Here is a 26,950-nt window from a genome sequence, read left to right as displayed (position 1 = left end):
CTAATATTTTTTAAAATTGCAAACATTTCTTAAAAACCTGTTTTCGCTTTGTCATTATGGGGTATTGTGTGTAGATTGATGAGGAAAAGTTTTATTTAATCAATTTTAGATTAAGGCTGTAACGTAACAAAATGTGGAAAAGGGGAAGGGGTCTGAATACTTTCCGAATGCAATGCATTTGGGCTTGAAGTGACAACCGAACTGCCCGCTTCGTGCAAATTCGTGCCAATTGTGTGTAAATTATTTTGCCTTTGATTCGTTTCATGGCTGGGTTTTATTTGAATGATACCACCCACCAATTCCTGAGGTGGGCCTTTAAACACTGAGACAATAGATGCCTCTGAGCTCAGCTGAAAAGTGACCTCTCAGAGCAAACCAAACCAAACATTACGACACAGCAGCAGCAGACCCACGTTATCTATGGTCAGATCTGCCACTTCCACTTGAGGCAGGCCTCAGGTTCCAGTCAGTCAGTGGTCATCCAGTCTGTTCTACCTGTAATGCTCGAACTGTTATACAAACACCTGCTAAAAGGTTGTGTCAGCAGATGAGCTGCATTGTAACTAAAGATGGGATGACACTTGGGTTGCATCCCAAATGGCACCCTAGTCCCTTTATAGTCCACAACTTTTGAGCAGGGCCCATATTAGTGCACTATATAGGGCAAGGGTTCCCCCAATGTTCCCTCTAAGCTGCTCGCGGGCGCGCAGCTTCCCAGGGACTGCAGTGCAGAAGAAAAATCAGCCTGCGCAGAGAAGCACGAGATTAGAAAGCTGAGTGAAGTTCAGAGTTTTTCCTGTTAGTTTACACTATCAACGTTTCCCTTCACTGTGGGAATTGTGATCAAATCAAAGAGATTTTGTTGTAGGCAGAGCGCATTGGAGTAGGATTCTATTGCATTGACAGACATTACTCTATCCCGTACTCTAGACAGACCGGCGCGCCATAACCAAATCAGAACTGCAGTAGGCCTATATGCAAATAGACCATTGCCATATATGAATCTGTGCCATTCACTTTGAACTGGACTGTTTTACATCATGAGCGGTCGCAATTATTATGCACTTGTTTTGAGATCAAAGCGAGAAATGCTTGTAGCAACGTGTGCACATTCTAAATGAAATCAGACAGACAATTTTAACATCTACTAGCCCCCCCAAATAAATAAAATCAGTTCCAGTTTTCATGGTGTATTTCAGTCTTTCCTTTTAAATCTCCATAGAAATGGCCCCTCTCAACATTTACCAGTACTTCACTACATTCTTGAGTAGTGAGTGAATAACCTACACTCAAACCTGCATTTGTATAACCTAGGCAGTTGATGGAGTGAACCTAGGCATTACAGGTAGAACAGGTTGGATGACCACTGACTGGAACCTGAGGCCTGCCTCAAGTGGAAGTGGCAGATCTGACCATAGATAACGTGGGTCTGCTGCTGCTGTGTTGTAATGTTTGGTTTGGTTTGCTCTGAGAGGTCACTTTTCAGCTGAGCTCAGAGGCATCTATTGTCTCAGTGTTTAAAGGCCCACCTCAGGAATTGGTGGGTGGTATCATTCAAATAAAACCCAGCCATGAAACGAATCAAAGGCAAAATAATTTATATGTCATTGGCACGAATTTGCACGAAGCGGGCAGTTCGGTTGTCACTTCAAGCCCAAATACAGTGCATTCGGAAAGTATTCAGACCCCTTCTCCACATTTTGTTACGTTACAGCCTTATTCTAAAACTGATTAAAAACAATTTTTTCTCAATCTACACACACTACCCCATAATGACAAAGTGAAAACAGGTTTAGAAATGTTTGCAAATGTATAAAAAAAAAAAAATACCTTATTGACATAAGTATTCTATTTACATAAGTATTCAGACCCTTTGCTTTGAGACTCGAAATTGAGCCCGGGTGCATACTGTTTCCATTGATCATCCTTAATGTTTCTACAACTGGATTGGAGTCCACCTGTGGTAAATTCAATTAATTGGACATGATTTGGAAAGGCACACATGTCTATATAAAGGTCCAACAGTTGACAGTGCACGTCAGACCAAAAACCAAGCCATGAGTTTAGAAGGAATTGTCCGTAGAGCTCCAAGACTTGATTGCGTCGAGGCACAGATCTGACGGAAGGGTAGCAAAAAATGTCTGCAGCATTGAAGGTCCCCAAGAACACAGTGGCCTCGATCATTCTTAAATGGAAGAAGTTTGGAACCACCAATACTCTTCCTAGAGCTGGCTTCCCGGCCAAACTGAGCAATCTGGGGAGAAGGGCCTTGGTCAGGGAGGTGACCAAGAACCAGATGGTCACTCTGACAGAGCTCCTCTGTGGAGATGGGAGAACCTTCCAGAAGGACAACCATCTCTGCAGCACTCCATCAAATCAGGCCTTTATGGTGAAGTGGCCAGACAAAAGCCACTCCTCAGTAAAAGGCAGCCCACTTGGAGTTCGCCAAAAGGCACCCAAAGGACTCATCAAGATTCAAGGACACTTGAGGATTATTCTGACACCCCCCAACTCCCCCGGTATCCATGGACATGGTGCTCCTTGCACTACAACCTAATACAAACACATTCCAATGTAACAATTTGTTAGCCTCTACTCATTATCACTCTGTATCTGCAGCATTTTTTTCCTAAATACATTCACTGTAGGCTACTACTGTACATAACAGAACCGCCATACCTATTTTCTTGTATATTTGAGTTTTAATTGATGTGAATCGTGTGAATGCCTTGTCTATATTGTGTACGGTACATTATGTGCAGCGAACTGTACTGTGTTCTAAAAAAATCAATAATTGTCATCTTTGCCGGTTCATCAATTGAATACCCTATGTTTTGTTGGGTCTTCGCCACACCGACGGGCCGCAGTGGAGAAGGTGAAACGCTTCAAGTTCTTCGGCGTACACATCACTGACAATCTAAAATGGCCCACCTACCCAGATAGTGTGGTGAAGAAGGTGCAACAGCGCCTAAAGAAATGTGTCTTGGCCCCTAAGACCCTCACAAACTTTTACAGAAGCACCATTGAGAGCATGCTGTCGGGCTATTTCACCGCCTGGTACAGCAACTGCACCGCCCGCAACCGCAGGGCTCTCCAGAGGGTGGTGTGGTCTGCCCAACACATCACTGGGGGCACGCTGCCTGCCTTCCAGGACACCTACAGCACCCGATGTCACAGGAAGGCCAAAAAGATAATCAAGGACATCAACCACCCGAGCCACGGCCTGTTCACCCCACTATCATCCAGAAGGCGAGGTCAGTACAGGTGCAAAGCTGGGACCGAGTGACTGAAAAACAGCTTCTATCTCAAGGCCATCAGACTGTTAAATAGCCATCACTAGCCGGCTACCACCCGGTTACTCAACCCTGCACCTTAGAGGCTGCTGCCCTAGGTACATAGACATGGAATCACTGGTCACTTTAATAATGTTTACCTCATTTCATATGTATATACTGTATTCTAGTCAAAGCCACTGACATTGTTCATCCTAATATATATACACTACCAGTCAAAAGTTGACACACCTACTCATTCAAGGGTTTTTCTTTATTTTTACATTGTAGAATAATAGTGAATACATCAAAACTATGAAATAACACATATGGAATCATGTAGTAACCAAAAAAAGGGTTAAATAAATAAAAATATATTTTATATTTGAGATTCTTCAAATAGCCACCCTTTGCCTTGATGACAGCTTTGCACACTCTTGGCATTCTCTCAACCAGCTTCATGAGGTAGTCACCTGGAATACATTTCAATTAATAGATGTGCCTTCTTAAAAGTTAATTTGTGGAATTTATTTCCTTCTTAATGTGTTTGAGCCAATCAGTTGTGTTGTGACAAGATGGGGGGGTATACAGAAGATAGCCCTATTTGGTAAAAGACCAAGTCCATATTATGGCAAGAACAGCTCAAATAAGCAAAGAGAAACGACAGTCCATCCATCATTACTTTAAGACAAGTAGGTCAGTCAATACGGAACATTTCAAGAACTTTGAAAGTTTCTTCAAGTGCAGTCGCAAAAACCATCAAGCGCTATGATGAAACTGGCTCTCATGAGGACCGCCACAGGAATTGAAGACCCAGTTACCTCTGCTGCAGAGGATAAGTTATTATTATAAGTTCATTAGAGCTACCAGCCTCAGAGATTGCAGCCCAAATAAATGCTTCACAGAGTTCAAGTAACAGACACATCTCAACATCAACTGTTCAGAGGGGACTGTGTGAATCAGGACTAATTGCTGCAAAGAAACCACTACTAAAGGACACCATTAAGAAGAACAGACCTGCTTGGGCCAAGAAACACAAGCAATGGACATTAGACCGGTGGAAATGTGTCTTTTGGTCTGAATGAAAATGGTCTTCTTCTACCTCAAAGTACAACATGACTTATCAAATGTTATGATTTGCCAATAAGCAAGCTAGCTACTTTAGCTACTAGAGTAAGCAACAGCTGGCTGCCTCACGGGAGTTGTTTACAAAACCAAACGAAGTCTCGTGGGAAGAGAGCACAGACAGAACCCAAAGTAGTCCATAAATGTGGAAGTTGATAGAAAATAACTTTTTACAAATCAGTAAAATTAATGAATTTCTAGAATATTGATTACTATGTATAGCTTTGTAAGACAATACAATTACCAACCACCCAGCTTTAGAGTTGTTAAGTCCATTTCCCTGCTTTTGAAAGGAGCAGGCTAGTAGTTACCGATGACTTCCAGCAATTGCACTAAGCTAACGATATGTTACCTTCAACTTCCTCAAACTGCACGCAGAGACATAAAAATGGTGTCCTTGAGTTCCTCTGACTCTGGGTAAGTAGGACATTGCCCATCCCTTTAATACAGTAAGTATTGCCCATCCATTAGTAAAGGCAGACTGACCAGGCACCCTGTCAGTCATTAACAAAAAACAACAAAGGAAAAAGGTTTGCTTTACTCTCCATAGCTAAACTGGTTCATGATGATAATGGGCATTCAAGCAGCCTCAGCTGCTAATGGGAGATTGATGCCCATAGATGGGCTGGGCAGGACTGTGTGGTGAAATGACTGACGGCTGATTCGTCCAATGGAAACGGCACGCTATTCTCAGATAAGCGATCGGATTGGCTGAAATCAGAGGGCCAAATGATAGCTCCAACCATTACAGGGATCATGTAAACGCCTTTCCCTTGCGAACGCTCAGTGTCCACTAACCAGTGATGCTTTGCCTAGCCAGCGATGCTTTGCCTAGCCACGCTAGCTTCGCCCAGAGTGGCTCGCCATGTGGGTGATAGCAAGCCAACAGCATGCTAGGTATCAACAGCCAATCCAGTAGGGCTTGAAGCTATAGTGCACTTTGATTTGTCAAATCGTACCGCAATATCGCAGAGCATTTGCATAATATCGAGCTTTCCCAAACTTAAGTCCCACCCTGTTAATGCTCTGTTCGCCATCCAGGACCTCTACAGCTGCGGAAAAAATTAAGAGACCACTGCAAAATGATCAGTTTCTCTGGTTTTACTATTAATTGGTATGTGTTTGGGTAAAAAATAACTTTTTTGTTTTATTCTATAAACTACTGACAACATTTGTCCCAAATTCCAAAAAAATATATTGTAATTTAGAGCATTTATTTGCAGAAAATGACAACTGGTCAAAATAACAAAAAAGATGCAGTGTTGTCAGACCTCGAATAATGCACAGAAAATAAGTTCATGTTCATTTTTAAACAACACAATACTAATGTTTTAACTTAGGAAGAGTTCAGAAATCAATATTGGGTAGAATAACCCTGATTGTCAATCACAGCTTTAATGCGTCTTGGCATGCGCTCCACCAGTCTTTCACATTGTTGTTGGGTGACTTTATGCCACTCCTGGTGCAAAAATTCAAGCAGCTCGGCTTTGTTTGATGGCTTGTGACCATCCATCTTCCTCTTGATCACATTCCAGGAGTTTTCAATGGGGTTCAGGTCTGGAGATTGGGCTGGCCATGACAGGGTCTTGATCTGGTGGTCCTCCATCCACACCTTGATTGTCCTGCTGGAAAAACCAATCCTCAGAGTTGGGGAACAATGTCAGAGCAAAAGGAAGCAAGTTTTCTTCCAGGACAACCTTGTACGTGGCTTGATTCATGCGTCCTTCACAAAGACAAATCTGCCCGATTCCAGCCTTGCTGAAGTACCCCCAGATCATTACCGTGGCTTGTAGGCCTCTCCAGGTCTCCGTCTAACCATTAGACGACCAGGTGTTGGGCAAAGCTGAAAATTGGACTAATCAGAGAAGACCTTACTCCAGTCCTCTACGGTCCAATCCTTATGGTCTTTTGCAAACCTCAGCCTGGCTCTTCTTTGCTTCTTATTGATGAAGGGCTTTTTTCTAGCTTTGCATGACTTCAGCCCTGCCCCTAGGAGCCTGTTTCGAACCGTCCTCGCCGTGCACTTCACCCCAGCTGCCGTTTGCCATTCTTTTTGTAGGTCACTTGATGTCATCCTACGGTTGTTGAGTGACATTCGAATGAGTTGTCGGTCATCCCGGTCAGTAGAGAGTTGTTATCACCCTCTGCCGGTCTGTAGCTTTGTTGTCCCCAATGTCTGCTGCTTGACCTTGTTCTTATGAACCGCCGTCGTTGACATTTTAAGGATGGAAGCAACCTGACGCTCACTGTATCCCTCTGCCAGTAAAGCCAGAATTTAACCCTTCTTTTCCTCACTCAAAACGTTCCTTTTCAACTCTTTTGGCATGACCACAGCAGTGGTTTTTATACTTTTCCTCGTTAAATAAGATTTGGTTCATTTGATCACCTAATTCAGTAGAATGAGGTGTGCCTGTGTTGGAATTCAACAGACACTGAAACGGAATGGCTGTCATACATGTAGATATGCTGATTTAAGAAAAATTTGCAGTGGTCTCAATTTTTTCTACAGCTGTATATCAGGCGGTGTGAAAAGAAGGCCAGGAAAATTGCTGAAGATCCCAGCCACCCAAGCCATAGACGGTTCTCTCTGCTTCCGCACGGCAAGCGGTACCGGAGCAACAACTCTGACACCAACAGGCTCCTGAACAGCTTCTATCCTCAAGCCATAAGACTGCTATATAGGTAACAAAATGGCTACACGGACTATCTGCATTGACCCTTTTATTTTAGCACTGACTAGGCACACTCACAGGACTCTACACACTCACTTCAATGACGCATGCACACGCACACACACTGCTGCTACTCCATTTATCGGATGCCTAGTCACCTTACCCCTATACATATATACCCATACCACTCCAGTATACCCTGCACATTGTAAATATGTGACTCAGGAAACTAGGCGTATGTAGCGCATCACTACTTCTCAGGAGAGGCATTTGAACATAATTTCATTTTTTGATCAAAATGCTTTTTTTGTGTGGCAGAAATGCCTTCTGGAACATTAACTTTTTGTGCCTTAATCACAAACTTGTATGCCATCTGTAAATAAGAATACAATTGTTAAATTACGAGCCTAGTTGGTTTAGCCACGGAAAAAGACAGGAACCTTCTCGCTAGCCAATCTACATTTTCAGACATTATACGTTTCTACATTTTCATTGCAAGTTAAAGTGCACTGTTAGTTGGCTGGCTCACTAGTGTATGATCTGTGTAGTAATATTATTCGTATCTCAGAGCCATTTGCATGGCTAGTTATAGCCTAATCTTAGCTAGCTAACATTGAACCTAGTTGGTTAGCTTTACCTACCTGTAGATTCATGCAGGGTAGTAACGTTATGAGTTGGGATTATGGTTCATTGTTTAGCTAGCTACATGTCTAAACAAAAGACTCCACTATGCAAGTAACCATTTCACTGTACTGTTTACACCTTCTGTATCCTGTCTGTGACAAACTTTGATTTTATATAGTGTGTTTACCAGAGACCGTAATGTGAATAACACCAAAGTCAAATTAGGATATAATGTTAGGCCAACAAGATAGTTTTAGAACTTGGACACTGGTAGAATGCCCTGCTTTTATTTAAATCACACTGACAACCGTAAGCTATTTTCTGTAATTAGCTCACCATTAACTTAAAAAATGATTGTGAGTTTATTTTCCTGTAATAATGAATACAAATTAGCTAAAGCTAAGATGTTGTCAGCTATATGATATGGTCATTATTTGAACTGGCTAGCCAGAAGCTAGAAACGAACCAAAACATTGTTTAGGAAGTTGTTTTTAGTTGCCTGGTTTGCTAGATTGACATATAGTAAATTCATTTTTAAAACGGATGGGTTTATTGGTGTTAAAATACACCAGTTATGCTATTTTGGACCACCAGGCTGCTGATGTCATGCAGCATGTCACTTTTGTATTTATACTTTTTCATAAACGACAACGACAATTTTGATGTTGGACGACAATTGAATGTTCATGATGTCACTGCGACAACTGTATACAGACATGTTGATAGACGTAGTATAAACCAGCCTTTAGTCTTGAAATCTTTGGTTGTTTAGTACACTACCGTACTCACTGTTTAGCCTCACATGTGAATCCTTAAAGAGATGGGTGGGGCTAAGCCTTAAGAGGGTGTGAACAATGCTGAATGGTGTAGACAAAGAGCTCTCGAGTAGGTGTCCCAAAACATTCAAGGGCCATTCTCTCAAAAGTGGGGTTACAAGTTTATCAACTTTCAAAGCAGAATTACTTCCCTATTGTTCTTCAACTGTAGTGTATGATATGCCATTTTATAGCTGTCTCTACTTGAGCCTCTACTTTTATCCAATGAAAAAAATACTGTATGTCGGTCACATACGGTATTGACACTGACCCTGTATATTGCTTACTTACTTTCTCGTGTTCTTCTTATTTCTCGTGTTTTTGTTCTACTTTATATTATAGTACTACAGATATTGATTACTGCATTGATGGGAAAGCGCTTGCAAGAAAGGCATTTCACTGTATTTGTGCACGTGACAAAACTTGAAACGTTTCGCCTTGCTTACTGTAACTTGCCTCCTTTGAAAATGGGAGTGGCCTATGTGATTTTGTCGAAGGCCAACGCCGTAGTGGACATTGCCAGTTAGACTCAGACTGATGCTACAAAAGTTGATAGGGATGTTGACTGACATGGTGGAACGAGTGTCTCTGAGCCAATCACCCTTTTCACCACTGAAAGGATTGATTTTGCTCTCCACAAATACCGATAATGGCCTGGGGAACATAGACAATCATTCCTATAGGTCACATACAGTATCTATTAATTCTCCAAAAACACACCTCCCCCATGCCTTTGATTCCCTCACCCTCTGCCGTGCTCTTGAGGGTACATCCCAAATGGCACCCTACTCCCTATAGGCCTATCGTACACTGCTTTTGACCAGGGCCCATAGGACCAGGAATCAGATATATTAAAAACTGCCAACATTTGTCTCCACCCTAAGGCAAAATGTGTAGAGATGCATGAAATGAGTTATAACATTGCTAAATCTTCTCTACAGACCATCGCAAAATGTGTAAAATTGCAGCAAACTTGCTTTAAAACTGCAAAATTCTCTTTGCCCCCCCCGTTCTATAGGAGAGAGCTGGCATATGAAGCAGTGAGTGTCCATGCCAGGGACTAACAGCAGTGAATTTCAGCTCTGATCACTTCACTGCAGCCCTTCTCTAGTTGATTGCCAACCCCCCCAAAAAACACCTTCTGTTTAGCTCAGCAGACTGCCAGCACACGGAGGGTTTCCACACTAGGAAATGTTGGCTCGGGTTCAAGTCATCACTGAAATCAGTTTGATCTCATTTAATGCAGCAGGCATGAGAGCTTCATCTATTATGATAGCACTTTATCCTTCCATATCTTAGGCAACGTTTATTCGCTGAGAGTTCTAAGGGACATTGTTTTATGGTTGTTAAAATGATTACAGTAGCCAATTGCTTCAGAAAAAATAAATTATAATCGGTATCGGATGTGACAGGATAATGGATCCAGAATGAAAGAGAACAATATGAAAAAACAAATTGCTGTACATTTTCCTTCTTCAATCCAAGCGCAAATCGACAGAAAATGTATAATTTTGTTCTATGCAATTATATCAAGAACTTCTTCAAAACAACAAAAGGCTCCCTCTTTTCACTTCACCCCTCCATCCTCCAGCACAGACAGATGGAAAACTACAAGCAGGCAGAGTGGAACAGCAGGGAGGAGAGAGGGATGGGGGAGGGCGTGGTGTAAACTAGGTAAAAGGTGAGTGTTCCCACAGGCTAGAAGACATAGTGACACAGTCAACATATGGGACCGGAACACCGACTGACTGCAAGTAGTCTTGTTTGAGCACGATTGCCCTGCCCCCACCACCCCTTCCCCATGGGCATGAAAGCAAAGAAAGTAAAAAAGATGAAAGTAGGTAAATATATTTTGTTTGGGCTTCATAAATTATTTATTTATTTGTGTGTTGGGCTTTAGCTGAAATTATTATTTACAGTCAAGTGTAATTGTCCAGGCCTCAATTGTTTGACTACCACCATTCATTCTCACTGTCGATAATTGTAATGTTATAACTTCTAATAACCGTATCCACTGGTGAATTGTGAGGTGATTGCCATCTAAAAACAGTGCTGCCTGCCAGCAGTAGTAGTTTCTGATTTATTGAGAGATTCAAGGAGCTATCATCGTTAACATAGTAGATGCAAAGCATTTAATATTTCCATTCATGCACTTCTAAATTAATTTTCTAATTTTATCCCAGAAGCATTTAACTACAGGGCACTCACACATCATATGAAGGAATGTGTCTACCTGATTTAGGGGGCACAGGGAACAGTTGGGAGTCTGGGCCAATTTCATCATAAAAGGTTTCTTTGGTGTTAAATACAGTCTGTGAATGAATTAACTTAAAAAACGTATAAGTTGATGGTTCAGATTACGTTGTGCCAATGTGATATTTTTCCATATTTTGTTCCGGTTAAAGGGTTGTTCAGATTCACTTAGCCATTAAAGTATTGTCCACAGTTCTCTCTCAGAATGAGCTTTTCCAAAACAGTGTTTCTTTGACAGCCAGATAAATTACAAGAACAGAAAATTATAGCCATATACAATCTAGAACTTTGCGTCACTCCGGCAACAGCAAGTAGGCCTAACAATTGATTTCATTTCCATCATATAGGCCTACAGTCTCTTTAAGACACCATAAAGCACAAAATAGATGATAAATATATAACAATTGGACACACCAAGGCACACCTCCATTGTAAACACTACTGCAATTCTGAACTTGAACAAATAAATACCTATGACTTCCAGCAGCTTTTAGACAACATGCATTACAACTGAATACAACCACTAACAGTAGAACGCAATACATGGAGGGAGATAAATTGGCCAACTGCGGTCCAGAGTCATGATGACCTAACTTTTCTCAAGTTCATGGACAAGAGCCCTATACTCCGTACCTGGTTTGAGGAGTTAGAGGTAACTTTGGTCAACTCTGAGTTCAACTCAGGATAACCGGTACCAAGAAAGTGGCTCACCTTTTAGCCAGGTACATTTCTATGGCAACAAATCTTTCAGAACTAACCTGCTCCCGGGCAGGCTAACTCAGGGCTAATTCAATTTAGTCTGAATGAAGTGTCGGAGCCGTGAGTTAAGGACCAATGAAATCAGATTCCCTCCCTCTTGCAAAGATTGCCTCATCCCCTTCATTTGATGAAGACAACTGATTAAAGAGTGACTGCCCCAAAAACCAACTAATCCCTTTGAAAACGGCCTGTAGCATCAATAAGAGTCAAACATTTATTCTAGTGTCAAAATTGACAAAGTGTACATAGGATAACTTACATTTACATTTTTGCCATTTAGCAGACGCTCTTATCCAGAGCAACTAGGGCTGTCCCCGACAACAACCAAAAAAATCTTGGTCAACCGAAAGTAGTGTGTTCTTTCGACCAATCGATAGGGCAATTTTTTTTAAACATGTATTTTTCCATATATACACACCCTGTGTTTTAATAAAATCAACTATACGCATTGAGCTTGGTTAACTGCTTTGAGCCTTGTTGGGCTTGCCCTTTGGTGGGGGCAACTCTACCACATAATCCTTAAGATAACCAGGTGGTTGTCTGCTCGTTTGTTGCCTGGTTCTCCTGGTGGTTGAGGATGTAGCCTTCTTCAGTGCTTTAGGCCTAACTCCTGGATCTTTTATTCTTTCCAGGACTTTCCCCTCATCTCTAGCCCCAGCTGCCATTTTCTCATATTTCCTTCCTTCCAGTGGAGACAATTCTTCCTTCTCCTACATTTCATTTTTACCAGTCTTTGGTTCAGTCATCAACCGGTTAGAAGGACCATTGAAAGATTCTTGGAATCTGTGTGTGTTGCCGGACAGGTAGGACGACTGACAATAGTGAAGGTGAACAGGTGGTCACGGGTCAGGTGACTGAGAGGAGTGGAGGAGACTGAGGCAGGAATTCCTTTAACCACAAAGTAATATATTTACTGGATAGTTGTGTGCTGCATAACAAAAGGAAACTGAATAACATGTATCAAATGTAAATCATATTCACAAAAGTCAAATCATAATATCACTCAAAATTAACGTAATGAAGTAATTCAGCAATTCAGTTCAATATGAAGCATGATTGAGTCATTTAGGATCATAACCATACAAATAAATCGATCAGTTATCAATTATTCAATCTACAATCTCAGGATTATCAATTTAGCAAACAATAATTAAGTTTCATACTTCCACGTTTGTCTTCATATGTACATATCATTTCGTTACATTTTAACCATAGGGCTGTGATACCTGATATAGCACAATAGGTTTGAAGCGTGCGCTCCAAGCCGCGCTTCCTTGTTAATAACTATAAACAATAACTGTTCTCCAGAGCGCAACAGATCGTTCAGATTAAAGATAATAGATTTGATGGACTTACGTTGATTTGTGGACACACACAATGTCTGGATTCGACGGAGTTGGGGGAGAGAAAGCAGCGAGGTCGGGCGGTGGCGATTTCCTCCTTAATGAGTTGAGATCTGTCGGACATTTCCACCCGACCTAATTAAGCGCACCCGCCCAGCTGCGCAAGCGGCCATGAATTAAAGGGCGATTCCACCAACTCTACGGGCCTTTTCCACTGCTAGACTAAAAAATAAATACATTGCAGTCGACCAACAGCCTATCGACCAAACAATCGACTAGTTGGGGTCAGCCCTAAGAGAGACATACAATTAGTGCATTCATCTTAAGATAGCTACAGTGCCTTCAGAAAGTATTCACACCCCGTGACTTTTTTGCAAATTTTGTTGTGTTACAGCCTGAATTTAAAATGGATGAAATATAGATTTTTTTGGTCACTGGCCTACACACAATACCCCATAATGTCAAAGTGACATTGTTTTTACAAATTTTAAAAATGAAAAGCTGAAATGTCTTGAGTCAATAAGTATTCATCCCCTTTGTTATGGCAAGCCTAAATAAGTTCAAGAGTAAATATTTGCTTAACAAGTCACATAATAAGTTGCATGGACTCACTGTGTGCAATAATAGTGTTTAACACTATTTTTGAATTACTACCTCATCTCTGCACCCCACACATACAATTATCTGTAAGGTCCCTCAGTCAAGCAGTGAATTTCAAAGAGGTAGTGTTTAGACTTCTTCAAAAGATGGGCAGGGACTCCGCTGTCTTGACTTTAGTGGGACGCTTGTTCCACCATTCGGGTGCCAGGACAGAGAAGATATTTGACTAGGCTGAGCGGGAGCTGCCCTCCTGTAGGGGTGGGAGGGCCAAGAGACCAGAGGTGGTAGAACGGAGTGCTCGGGTTGGGATGTAGGGTTTGAGCATAGCCTGAAGGTAAGGAGGGGCAGTTCCCCTTGCTGCTCCGTAGGCAAGCACCAGGGTCTTTGAGATGATGCGAGCCTTGACTGGAAGCCAGTGGAGTGTGTGGAGGAGCGGGGTGACATGGGAGAACATAGGAATTTTACTAGACGCAACTTAATATTAGGAAGGTGTTCGTAATGTTTGGTATACTCAGTGTATATTCAAATAAATCTATTCAAATATTTCTCTTTCTCGGTTACCCTGTGTGCAGTGAACTGACATGCATGATTTTTGCTGACACGCCAATGTTCAGATGAAGGAAATGAAATAGTCTGTAATGCGCACCACAGCAGCGCTGAACTCAAACCGAGGTGTGTAGCTGCTGGCAAAGTAATTCAAAGGCTATACTTTATCAAGCAGGATGTAACTTTCCAGTGCTACAATTTTTTGCCATGTAATGTTATTAAAACAAAATCAGACAACCCCATAGTAGAATAGTTGACCTATTTACCTAGTCTGGTTGTTGTGTGTTCTAAGTAAGAAACATTCCTCTAGAGGCGCATTCAAGTTGCGAGAGAAATAGGAGGGAAATGTATTCTGACAAGCAGTCAATGGACAACAATTCTTAATGCAATCGCAGGAAAACACTTTCCGCAAATGTATTTTGAAAGCAGTTACATTGCTATTTCTATTCTCCTTCCATTGCACGCGTGGCATCGTTTTGCAAATGCAGTTTTACAAACAGAATTCAAGCACGGAGCTCTTAAAAAAGGGGCAATATCATCTTTAAAAGGGAAATTACATGCTTTGTAAAAATGAATTGAGTGAATAATTTATAATAACTTATAATAATCATTATTACAATCAAGATGGTGTCCAATGGGGTAAATGCAGATGGACAAACCCCATGCTTCAGCCCATGTACATTTTATAGCCACTATGATTCATCAGTTGGGCTACAGGTGATAATGATTATCGCTAATAGCACATCTGATAATATAGAGCATGCATAAGCTATTTGCATGGTCCAATATGTTAAAATACTTGATCATTTTTACCAATGTTATTGGGCCCATTTCTGGAGGTCGAAATTATATTTGAAATGGTGTCAGCATCATTTTAATACATTGAGGAGTAGAATGTCCTTTTAAAAAGTCACCAGAACTGAGCTTCTTAGTCTTAAGCAATGGGACTGGAATTAGTCAAACTTGCAGTTTAACAGGATGTACAAGATGAGCCTCTTTCCCTAAAAGCATGATGGTAATGAATTTCTTACATGAAAGGGTGACATTAACTTGGCCCCAGACAATGTAATCAAGGTTTTTTTTTTGTTGCTTTAACCTTTGTCCATTACCCCCAGACAAAATGCCGATAGGCACAGTATCTGTATCGGGTGGGAATGACAATGGAATATGAAATGTGCATATTGTTATATTAGCAGAACACAGCTATGATATTATGTAAAGGCTTGTTTATTCTACATGGACCTGTTACTACATTTGAAAGTTATCAAAAACACTTAGTTTATAATATCTACATAAATTCAGCAATTGCATTCTTCTCATATTACTCTGTAGGCTACCGACCTATTCAAAGCTTCCTCTGACATCTCACCATACACCTGCCTGTAGTTACTGAACTCAACCTGCAGGAGATTTGTTTGTTAAGATTCAGTGGGGGGGGCTCCCGACGGCGTCACTACAGCCTGGGGTTCCATCCCAGTCATTACCGGCCGTGACTGGGAGTCCCATAGGGCGGTGCACAATTGGACCAGGGTCGTCCGGGTTAGGGGAGGGTTTGGCCGGGGTGGCTTTACTTGACTCATCGTGCTCTAGCGACTCCTTGTGTCAGGCCGGGCGTCTGCAGGCTGACCTCGGTCGTCAGTTGAGCGGTGTTTCTTCTGACACATTGGAGCAGCTGGCTTCCGGGTTAAGCGAAACGCGCTTTGGCGGGTCATGTTTCGGAGGACGCATGACTCGACCGTCGCCTCTCCCGAGCCCGTTGGGGATTTGCAGGCATGAGACAAAATCGAAGTCACGAAATTGGGGAGAAAAGGGGTAATAAAAAGTAATAAAAAAAATGTTGGGGGAAACAGCTGTGGGAAAGGTTCTGACAGATGGGTGGTGGCAAGGACACACCTACATCAAACCACACTCCCAAGCCAACTCACGCTTGGCTTCTGTCATGGGCGCCAGCATTTCTTGAGGAGCACGCCAAAAAACGAGGCCAAATCAGCAGGTGCAGTTGCCCTTTAAATATTTTAGTAGCCAGAATGTTTGTGTTAAAAATAGTAATGTTAAAATACCTATCACGTAACATAACACATTTAGTAATGACAGAATGCATTTGAAACTTCACGCACAGTAAAACTTTCGTATTACTTTATAAAATCCTTTTGTGGGAAAAACGCCAGAGCAGCGTTTCTTTCTGTTCCCAATGAGGAAGAAAACAACAATCAGGGGCGGTTCTCTTCTGCACTGTTCAACCAATACAGTCAAAGTGGATTAGTGCAGTAAAAAAACGTGATTTTCCTGTGATATTTCCACACTAGGAGGTTGGAATAATACTGTGAAATTGTGACACTGATGATTATGCCCTTTTATTGTAAGCACTGTTTGAAAAGACCACCTGAAAGTTCAGCCCGTTTTGGTGGGATGGAGTTTTGGCCTGCCTGGCGACATCACCAGGTGGTAAATTAGTTAATAGACCAATATTATTTGTATTAGGAGCCCCATTAGCCAACAGCTAGTCTTACTGGGGTCTAACACATAACATATCCTTCCATATCCTTTTCTGTACATAATGGCCTGAATCTTTTCTACAACGCCCAGAAATCTGCCCCCTTTATTCTCTGTACCCAACGCACTAGAAGACCAGTTCTTAAAGCCTTTAGCCGTATCCTTATTCTACTCCTCCTCTGGTGATGTAGAGGCTAACCCCTGCAGCCCCCAGTATGACTCCTACTCCCCCAGGAGCTATCATTTGTTGACTTCTGTAACCGTAAAAGCCTTGGTTTTCTGCATGTTAATATCAGAAGCCTCCTTCCTAAGTTTTAGTTATTCACTGCGTTAGCACACTCCGCCAACCCTGATGTTCTAGCAGTGTCTGATTCCTGGCTTAGGAAGGCCACCAAAAATTCTGAAATGTCCATCCCCAACTATAACATTTTCCGTCTAGATAGAACTGCCAAAGGGGGTGGAGTTGCAATCTACTGTAGAGAGCCTGCAGAGCTCTATCATACTATCCAGGTCTGTGCCCAAACAGTTTGAGCTTCTACTTCTAAAAATCCACCTTTCCAGAAATAAGTCTCTCACTGTTGCCGCTTGCTACAGACCCCCCTCAGCCCCCAGCTGTGCCCTGGACACCATATGTGAATTGATTGCCCCCCATTTATCCTCAGAGTTCGTACTGCTTGGTGACCTAAATTGGGATATGCTTAACACCCCAGCCATCCTACAATCCAAACTAGATGCCCTCAATCTCACAAATTATCAACGAACCTATCAGGTACAACCCTAAATCCGTAAACATAGGTACCCTCATAGATATCATCCTGACTAACTTACCCTCTAAATACACCTCCGCTGTCTTCAACCAGGATCTCAGCGATCACTGCCTTATTGCCTGCGTCCGTAACGGGTCCGTGGTCAAACGACCACCCCTCATCACTGTCAAACGCTCCCTAAAACACTTTAGCGAGCAGGCCTTCCTAATTGACCTGGCCCAGGTATCCTGGATGGATATAGATCTCATTCCGTCAGTAGAGGATGCCTGGTTGTTCTTTAAAAGTAATTTCCTCTCCATCTTAAATAAGCATGCCCCATTCAAAAAATACAGAACTAAGAACAGATATAGCCCCTGGTTCTCCTCAGACTTGACTGCCCTTGACCAGCACAAAAACATCCTGTGGCGTACTGCATTAGCATCAAATAGCCCCCGCGATATGCAACTTTTCAGGGAAGTTAGGAACCAATATACACAAGCAGTTAGGAAAGCAAAGGCTAACTTTTTCAAAGAGAAATTTGCATCCTGTAGCACTAACTCCAAAACGTTTTGGGACACTGTAAAGTCCATGGAGAATTAGAGCACTTCCTCCCAGCTGCCCACTGTACTGAGGCTAGGAAACACTATCACCACTGATAAATCTACAATAATCGAGAATTTCAACAAGCATTTTGCTACGGCTGGCCATGCTTTCCACCTGGCTACCATTACCCCGTCCACCAGCTCTGCACCCTCGGCTGCAACTTGCCCATGCCCCCCCCGCTTCTCCTTCACACAAATTCAGACAGCTGATGTTCTGAAAGAGCTGCAAATTCTGGACCCCTACAAATCATCTGGGCTAGATAATCTGGACCCTTTCTTTCTAAAACTAGCCGCCGAAATTGTAGCAACCCCTATTACTAGCCTGTGCAACCTCTCTTTCGTAACGTCTGAGATCCCCAGAGATTGGAAAGCTGCCGCGGTCATCCCCCTCTTCAAGGGGGGTGACACTCTAGATCCAAACTGTTACAGACCTATATCCATCCTGCCCTTCGAAAGTTTTTGAAAGCCAAGTTAACAAACAGATCACCGACCATTTCGAATCCCACCGTACCTTCTCCGCTATGCAATCCGGTTTCCGAGCTGGTCATGGGTGCACTTCAGCCATGCTCAAGGTCCTAAACGATATTATAACCGCGATCGATAATAGACAGTACTGTGCAGCCGTCTTCATCGACCTGGCCAAGGCTTTCGACTCTGTCAACCACCGCATTCTTATTGGCAGACTAAATAGCCTTGGTTTCTCAAATGACTGCCTCGCCTGGTTCACCAACTACTTCTCAGATAGAGTTAAATGTGTCAAATCGGAGGGCCTGTTGTCTGGACCTATGGTAGTCTCTATGGGGGTGCCACAGGGTTCAATTCTTGGGCCGACTCTTTTCTCTGTGTATATCAATGATGTCGCTCTTGCTGCTGGTGACTCTCAGATCCACCTCTACGCAGACGACACCATTTAGTATACATCTGGCCCTTCATTGGACACGGTTAACAAACCTCCAACCGAGATTCAATGCCATACAACACTCCTTCAGTAGCCTCCAACTGCTCTTAAACACTAGTAAAACTAAATGCATGCTCTTCAATCGAACGCTGCTGGCACCCGCCCACCCGACTAGAATCACTACTCTTGACGGGTCTGACCTAGAGTATGTGGACAACTACAAATACCTAGGTGTCTGGTTAGACTGTAAACTCTCCTTCCAGACTCACATTAAGCATCTCCAATCCAAAGTTAAATCTAGAATCGGCTTCCTATTTCGCAACAAAGCCTCCTTCACTCATGCTGCCAAACATGCCCTCGTAAAACTGACTATCCTACCGATCCTTGACTTCGGCGATGTCATTTCCAAAATAGCCTCCAACACTCTACTCAGCAAATTGGATGTAGTCTATCACAGTGCCATCCGTTTTGTCTCCAAAGCCCCATACACTACCCACCACTGTGAGCTGTACGCTCTTGTTGGCTGGTCCTCACTACATATTCGTCGCCAAACCCACTGGCTCCAGGCCATCTATAAATCACTGCTAGGCAAATCCCCGCCTTATCTTAGCTCATTGGTCACCATAGCAACACCCACCCGTAGTATGCGCTCCAGCAGGTATATCTCACTGGTCATCCCCAAAGCCAACTCCTCCTTTGGCCGCCATTCCTTCCAGTTCTCTGCTGCCAATGACTGGAACGAATTGCAAAAATCTCTGAAGCTGGAGACACTTATCTCCCTCACTAACTTTAAGCATCAGTTGTCAGAGCACCTTACCGATCACTGCACCTGTACACAGCCCATCTGAAATTAGCCCACCCAACTACCTCATCCCTATATTGTTATTTATTTTGCTCATTTGCACCCCAGTATCTCTATTTGCACATCATCTCTTGCATCTCTATCATTCCAGTGTTAATACTAATTGTAATTATTTTGCACTATAGCCTATTTATTGCCTTACCTCCATAACTTGCTACATTTGCACACACTGTATATATATTTTCTGTTGTATTTTTGACTTTGTTTTGTTTTACCCCATATGTAACTCTGTTGTTTTTAATCGCACTGCTTTGCTTTATCTTGGCCAGGTCGCAGTTGTAAATGAGAACTTGTTCTAAACTGGCTTACCTGGTTAAATAAAGGTGAAATAAAAATAAGACATTAGACAAGACTTTACAATTTACATACATTTAAAAACATTAACGTGTGCGCGCGCATCTATCAGTTACACAAACATGTCAGTACATACACAAAACAAGTAGGTAAGAAAGAGTTCCAAACCTCTTTGCCAATAACAGCTAGTTTTCAGTTTCCCCAGCATGGTCTGAGACTAGCTGTTACATAGTAAATGTAAATCTGAGACCCTCAAATTAGTATCAATTGTTACGTTTGGTTACAGAAGACAGAAGGTTACTATTAAGGCACAAACAAAAGTAGGGTGGACGGGTGTTCGAATCTCATCACGGACAACTTTTGCAACTACTTACTAGCCTACTTTTTAACTACTTTGCAACGACATAGCATGTTAGCCAACCCTTTGCCTTTAACATACCGTATATGACCAAAAGTAGGTGGACACCTGCTTGTCAAACATCTCATTCCAAAATCAAGGGCATTAATATGGAGTTGGTCCCCCCGCTTTGCTGCTATAGCAGTCTCCACTCTTCTGGGAAGGCTTTCCACTAGATGTTGGATCATTGCTGCGGGGACTTGCTTCCATTCAGCCACAAGAGTATTAGTGAGGTTGGGCACTGATGTTGGGCGATTAGGTCTGGCTCGCAGTCGGCATTCCAATTCATCCCAAAGGTGTTCGATGGGTTTGAGTTCAGGGCTTTGTGCAGGCCAGTCAAGTTTTTCCACACAGATCTCGACAAACCATTTCTGTATGGACCTCGCTTTATGCACGGGGGCATTGTCATGCTGAAACAGGAAAGGGCCTACCCCAACCGTTTGACACAAAGTTGGAAGCACTGAACCATCTAGAATGTCATTGTATGGTGTAGCATTAAGATTTCCCTTCACTGGAACTAGTGGCCTAGCCCGAACCATGAAAAACAGCCCCAGACCATTATTCCACCTCCTCCTCCAAACTTTACAGTTGGCACTATGCAGTCGGGCAGGTAACGTTCTCCTGGTATCTGCCAAACCCAGATTAGTCCGTCGGACTGCCAGATGGTGAAGCGTGATTCATCACTCCAGAGAACGCATTTCCACTGCTCCAGAGTCCAATGGCGGCGAGCTTGACCACTCCAGCCAACGCTTGGCATTGTACATGATCTTAGGCATGTATGCGGCTGCTCGGCCATGAAAACCCATTGCATGAACATTTACATTACATTTTAGTAATTTAGCAGACGCTCTTATCCAGAGCGACTTACAGTTAGTGAGTGCATACATTATTTTTTTCATACCCCCTGTGGGAATCGAACCCACAACCCTGGCGTTGCAAACGCCATGCTCAACTGAGCTACATCCCTGCCGGCCATTCCCTCCCCTACCCTGGACGACGCTGGGCCAATTGTGCGCCGCCACATGAAGCACCCGAAGAACAGTTATTGTGCTGACGCTGCTTCCAGAACTCAGTAATGAGTGTCGCAACCGAGGACCGACGATTTTTACGCACTACAGCACTCAACGGTCCCATTCTGTGAGCTTGTGTGGCCTACCACTTCGCGGCTGAGCCGTTGTTGCTCCTAGACGTTCCACTTCACAATAACAGCACTTACAGTTGACCGGGGCAGCTTTAGCAGGGCAGAAATTTGACAAACTGGCTTGTTGGAAAGGTGGCATCCTATGACGGTGCCACGTTGAAAGTCCCCGAGCTCTTCAGTAAGGCCATTCTACTGCCAATGTTTGTCTATGGAGATTGCATGGCGGTGTGCTCGATTTTATTTACCTGTCAGCAACGTGTATGGCTGAAATAGCCAAATCCACTAAATTGAAGAGTTGTCCACATACACTATATATACAAAAGTATATCCTAACCCTTAGCCTAGCTAATGTTAGCCACAACAAATTGGAATTCGTAACATATTATAGGAACTGCAATTCGGAACATATCATACGAACTGGATGGAGATCCACAAATGAATACATACCATATCAAACGTAACACGTAGTAATTGAGTATCCCGGATTTACATTTACTATGTTCTGTCTACCCTTAGTCCAGGTTGGGTTTCCCCTCCCCACTGAGACCACTCCCAGACAGTCCTAGAAAAATGATTGCTTGAGAAATTGCTCTTTGCTAAGAAGCTATGTTTATTTTCTTTACTGTTTTAATTGTAAACAATCACAGTTAGGTACTTAATTGTCCCCCAGAAATGAATTGATATCGAGAGAGAAAAAACGGCTGCATTTATGTCCAAAAGTGGCGGCAGGCAGACGAGCAATATCCTCCGTCGTAGTATGTATGGATGAAGCCTGAAATGGAATGTGAAGCTAACTGAAGCTGGCTAGCTTTAGAAAACCCTGATCGTAGTATACCCCTCGGAAACTTTAGTTATTTGGCTAAATGCCTGATCTAACGTTACTGTAACCAAAGCATTCGAGGAACTCAACTTGCATTGCAGAGAGTGACCTAAAGTTATGCTAATCATTATTAGGATGGAGAAAGTACGGTAACCTGTTTGGATAGCTAATCAAGCCGAATCACTAGTTTGCTAGCTAACAGGGCAAGCTACCTAATGGATGCTACTTTTACATACTACCACGCGCTTGTTCGTCACGAGCGAAAAACGGAAACACCGACACGCTTACAAGCATCTTTCCAGAATGACTTGACTAGAATAGCTAAATAGCGAACGCTGAATAACACGTATTGTTAGCTAACGGCTAAATTAGACATCAACCTACAATTTAATAAACTGCAGTCAGCAAAGGCATAAGGATAGCCTGCTAAGACACATTGAACTATTTCGTAACTAACAAACATAACTAACTTAGCTAGCTAACTTTGTTAATTGTCACGAACTCCAAAATAGCCGGCGAGTTTAGCCAGAGAGGATCATCTCTGGTTTAGCAGGCTAACGTTAGCAACTGCCTTCTAATTAATGTTAGCTTTGGCAGACCGAGCCAAAGAAGAGCTAACCTCCTGCCCATTATACGCGTGGATTTTCTAACAGTGTAATGTATGACAACAATTATTTAAAGATGTAAAGGCATTTCGTTAGCATACCTGGAATCTGGGGAAGACGAAAATTCGAGAACTCTGCAGGCACCTGTAGTGACGTCGAGACCTTCTTCGATGAGGTTTAACGGCAGTTGGCATCCAAAAAATTCTCCAATACCCTCCTCTTCTCTCTGCTACTTTCCTTCTCTACTAGTATTCTGCCAGCAGCACAAATTATGATGTCACTTTGTATGGTAATGAGGAAATCTTCAAAATAAAAGCACGCATTTCAAAACATTGCAATGTGGATAAATCATTCAAATTATATTGAATTTTAATCACAGGAGGTTGGTGGCATCTTAATTAGGGAGGACGGGCTCGTGGTAATGCCTGGAGTGGAATTAGTGGAATGGTATCAAATACATCAAACATATGGTTTCCATGTGTTTGATGCTATTTCATTCGCTCCATTCCAGCCATTATTATGAGCCGTCCTCCCCTCAGCAGCCTGATTTTAATCAATGGCCACTTCTGTTGTGCCAAAAAGAAAATGCAATAAGTAATTTATGAAAATAAATACAAAATATTTGTTAAGTCCAATAATGAAAAAAAATACAATGTTGACACAGGTATGTTGAGAAGATTGGGCTGTAGAGAGAAAACGTTTCTACCTGTCTCAGCTAAAGTGGGGTGGGATATACTCAGTAGGGTCCCTACTAACCAAATACAGTTAGTTTTGGAGGGAGACTGTCGTACATACCCAGCAGTGCTTCGTTCTCCACCCCCTCCATAGCCCCAAATGCAATATACTGTAATAGACTGTACATGTGATATATATTGGTTTGTAGAGATAACTTTTATACCTGTCTCAGCTAAAGTGTGGTGGGAAATACTCAGTAGGGTCTCTACTAACCAAATTCGTTTTGGAGGGGGACTGTGTAGTACATATCCAGCAACACAACTTTAAGCTTTAAGCTCCCTAGCACAGAGAGGCTGCTGCCTACATACAGACTTGAAAATCATTGGCCACTTTAATAAATGGAACACTAGTCACTTTAATAATGGCACTTTAATAACGTTTACATATCTTGCATTACCCATCTAATATGTATATACTGTATTCTATACTATCTATTGCATCTTAGCCTATGCCACTCTGATAATGACATTGCTCATCCATATATTTATATATTCTTATTCCATGCCTTTGTTTAGATTTGTGTGTATTAGATATTTGTTGTGGAACTGTTAGATATTACTTGCTAGATATTGCTGCAATGTTGGAACTAGAAGCACAAGCATTTCGCTACACTCGCAATAACAGGTGCTAACCATATGTATGTGACCAATACATTTGATTTTGATTTGATTTGATTTTAAATGATCTGGTACTATCCATGGTCCTGAAATCAATACACACTCAACAACAACAAAAAAGAAACAACTTTTTTATCAAAACGAATTCTCATTTATTTACAAGTTAAATGTTATGAATATTAACCAGGCTATTGGGACACAGTATAATCACACCTTCTGAACAGCAATGAAGAAAATTATTTACAATTTGTAGGCCAATATGTGGCTCTTATCTATCAAGGTTTGCAGTATACAGTAAAGGCCTATTGCCTATTTATTTTTGTAAATAACAGAGACAAGATTATTTACAAGCTATATGGTCATGATTATCGATCAAGGTCAGCAAAGTCACTTTTTGTAGAGTTTACAATGTATTACAAGAGACAACAAGGCTACAAGGCTAACAGTACACAGTTTAATCGAGCTTTCAGAACAACAATGGAGAACATTATTCACAAGTTATAGGTCTCTATGTGTTGCTTTTCTATCAAGGTTAGCAGTATACTGTAAAGTCCCATTAACCATGTTTTCAAAACCAATAACAGAGACAAGATTGAAAGATAATACATAATACATAGACGTGTTGATTATCTATCAAGCTCAGCAAAGGCATTTTCTGTAGAGTTTTAAATGTATTACATAGTAATTTCCTCTCTGATAGCTGATATAAAACATACTCTCGCATGCCATTGTATTCACAATGCCCTCAAATAAGACTGCTTTAGAGAATAAGCACACATAAACACCATAACTACTACCGTCTGACTGTTTTCTAAAATGGGGGCACCGATGAGAAAATGCATAGTTTATTGTCACATCCATCACAAGTCCATGCATTGCCAGATACTGTAATGCCTGGTATTGGAAGTGGAAGTAGTGTATCCTTTAAATTATCTTTCATACTGGCTTAAGGAATCCATAATTTTAAGATTTAATGTAATGCAATTACTGCTACTAACTAAATATTGCATATCTATGGCTATAACTGTCCAATGTGACTTTAAGTTCACAGGCACTATCATATGCAATGGAGGGGGTGGAGTGAAAAGACAGCAGCAGCCCGTGCGACACAGTCCCCCTCCAAAACTACACATATTTGGTTAGTAGAGACCCTACTGAGTATTTCCCACCCGACTTTAGCTGAGACAGGTATAAAAGTTCTCTCTACAAGCCAATATGTATCCCATATACTGTGTATTGTATTGCAGTGAATTGAGTGGGCGGAGTAAGGAGTCACCAGTACTCTGTATTAAATCCGTTGCCTAGCACAAGAGACCCATTTAAGTTGTGCAGACTCTATTGAGTAATTCCAACAACATCTATTTGTATTTTATTAAAATGGTATTTATTTGAATATAGACTACACAATAGCTTTCAACATACAAGTATTTGTGTAAACTTTCAAAATAAATGCTGGTATAAAATATGTCAAATTATCCATTTATTTTTTCAAAGGTGCTTGTAAAAAACAGTGCAAACAAAAATCGATATTCCCAAAGTTTAGCCTGTCTTTGCAGAGGGACTCTTATAATTTAAAAAAATAAGAAAATCCGCGATCGTGATGTCAGCATAATATCCTGCTGCTAGGAGAACGGTCATTCTTTCTCTTATGGGCTGCTGTGTAGAGTGCGATGATATCTATGCAGGGCAATCATTTTCGATTGGCTCGCAGACAACTGTACTCAGGACCGCCTACAATAATAAGGAAAATGCCCATTTTGCCCATGGTTCAATGATTAAAGGGTGTTAGCATAAATGGAACTGCACATATAACATATGGATATGCATTAGTATACACATCAAAAGTCCCAATTAAAAGTTACACCTCACTTTTCAATTTTTCTAGTTATTACATAAAACTGATCAGAATTCCATAGAATGCAGGAGAAAAAAATTGCATGGTGTGACATAATATGGAGGACCTGGCAAACCAGCCTATTTCCTAATGTAAACTCAAATGTATAACTTAAAATTGAACCAAACCGTTTGCACTCATGACTACTGGTTTCAATAACATTTTCTGCCAACTTACAAGCAAATACTTTATGAATTTATTGTTACAAATCAGCTTGCAAGGTTGCTAGCCAACTAGCCTGCTAACGTTAGCCCTAACAGCCTGCTAACATTACTTTAGCATTGCATGAGTCAGCCAGTTGCTATCAACACCTAGCTTACAGCTACACTAAAGTAAACCAACGTTTTGGAAATACATAAAGCCATCTAAGCAGTTATCAAATAATATTACCGGTATATGCAGTTATCTTAGCCAGTAAGTAAGCCAGCCAGCTAAAGTTAGCTATTTTAGCCTGCTAGCTAGCCTAGCTAGCCAACCACCACGGTCGACATAGCTAAGTAGTAAGCCAGAGAACAACACCAACTAGACTAGCACAGTCAGAAACCCACAGAACACAAAAAAAGCCAGCAGATATAAAGTAGAGAGAGCAGAGACTTACCGATTGAAGGCTGAGTTACAGTGAGGGAAAAAAGTATTTGATCCTCTGCTGATTTTGTACGTTTGCCCACTGACAAAGAAATGATCAGTCTATAGTTTTAATGGTTGGTTTATTTGAACAGTGATAGACAGAATAACAACAAAAAAATCCAGAAAAACGCATGTCAAAAATGTTATAAATTGATTTGCATTTTAATGAGGGAAATAAGTATTTGACCCCCTCTCAATCAGAAAGATTTC

At 41.7% G+C, this 26,950-nt stretch overlaps 1 protein-coding gene across 4 annotated transcripts in view; it reads right to left on the bottom strand.

Annotated features, from left to right (window-relative positions):
- LOC123484354 (carnitine O-palmitoyltransferase 1, liver isoform-like) overlaps positions 1 to 23,110 on the bottom strand; it is a 43,902-nt gene extending 20,792 nt beyond the window's left edge. For 2 of the 4 annotated variants that reach the window (XM_045214584.1, XM_045214587.1), the window contains exon 1: positions 22,969 to 23,110. The gene's annotated coding sequence lies outside the window, so the exon portion shown is untranslated. Of the gene's footprint in view, positions 1 to 12,876; positions 12,960 to 21,889; positions 22,489 to 22,968 lie in introns of those variants that run through there. The other 2 variants (XM_045214585.1, XM_045214586.1) reach the window with 2 other exon arrangements.
- Between the last annotated feature and the right edge of the window lie 3,840 nt (positions 23,111 to 26,950).

Source organism: Coregonus clupeaformis, unplaced genomic scaffold, assembly GCF_020615455.1.
Source record: "Coregonus clupeaformis isolate EN_2021a unplaced genomic scaffold, ASM2061545v1 scaf0282, whole genome shotgun sequence".
NCBI lineage: Eukaryota > Metazoa > Chordata > Actinopteri > Salmoniformes > Salmonidae > Coregonus > Coregonus clupeaformis.
This window is presented reverse-complemented; position numbering and strand designations above follow the sequence as displayed.